Source organism: Gavialis gangeticus, unplaced genomic scaffold (assembly GCF_001723915.1).
Source record: "Gavialis gangeticus isolate Ggan-Ray unplaced genomic scaffold, GavGan_comp1, whole genome shotgun sequence".
Classification (NCBI taxonomy): domain Eukaryota; kingdom Metazoa; phylum Chordata; order Crocodylia; family Gavialidae; genus Gavialis; species Gavialis gangeticus.
Window position 1 is genome coordinate 12,862,290 of NW_017729009.1, and position 1,249 is coordinate 12,863,538.

Sequence of the window (1,249 nt, forward strand, 5' to 3'; positions counted from 1 at the left end):
TTGGATAAAAGCATTGAACACAATGGGAAAGTGGGTTATAAATGTTGGTGTTGACTCAACCTTGACATCTTGACAAGAAAAAATCTGGGGTGAAAGTGCGCTCTCGATGTACCACCATTTGGAAACTGGGTGATTCCCAGTGAAGTACGTGTCCAGGATGAGTGTAGTCTGCGTGTGCAAAAAGGATTGACCGAGTGCTGTAAAAGCATCAGAGCAACTAACAGGCTTCATCGGCCGGAGAATTGCACCCCCAAATATCAGAAGAGCAGGGGATGGGTGTGTAGAATAGATGCAGCAGCCCATGGACTCATATTCTCGGTCACCCTCGGCCTGCTGCCAGGCAACTTAAATTGTGCGAGTGTTTTACTACCACCCGTGATCCTCTTGGTTCCTCCTCTGGAGAGCCTGGCACTCGAGCTGTGCAACGAAGGACGGCAACCAGAGCCAGCAGCTGCCCAGAGGGACCTGCCAGCAAAGTCCCCCCCAGCTGAGAGGAACCACTGGCAAGTTGGTGATGCCTCGCTCACTTCTGCAGAGGGTCGGTGGCCGTAAACCCTCAGGAAATGGGGCTCTCTCAGCTAGGCCTAGAAGATGAATGGCATCTTGATGACGAACGTAGTGGAAGGGACTGCTGGGTCCCCCCGGCCATGCTGCGCGGGATCTACCAACCTTGTCCATCTTAGAAGGGGGCACCTGGGAGGCAACTGGAGGCCTCCTGGACAAGCCCTGCAGAAACCAGCCCCTCTTGCAAAAAGCAGTCTTGCCAAGGAATAAAAGCTATCACATCTACCCAAAGACCCTTGTCCATCTTGGAAGGGGGCACCTGGGAGGCACCCCCAGGTCTCCTGGACAAGCAAGGCAGTCCTGCAGAAACCAGCCCCTCTTGCAAAGAACAATTTTCCAGCTATTCAGTTGATCTAAAAAAAGATACCACATCTACCAAAAGACCCTTGTCCATCTTGGAAGGGGGCACCTGCGAGGCAACCCCAGGTCTCCAAGTCTTAACCTGGTCTCATCAAAGATGTCACATCTGCCCTAAAGAACTGCGTCCACCTTGGCAGGGGGCACTTGGGAGGCAACTGGAGGCCTCTTGGACAAGCCCTGCCGAGCCCAGCGCCCCTCTTGCAAGCCACAATCTTGCCAAGGAAGAAGAAATGTCACATCTACCCGAAGACCCTTGTCCACTTTGGCAGGGGGCACCCGGGAGGCAACTGGAGGCCTCTTGGACAAGCCCTGCAGAGCCCAGCGC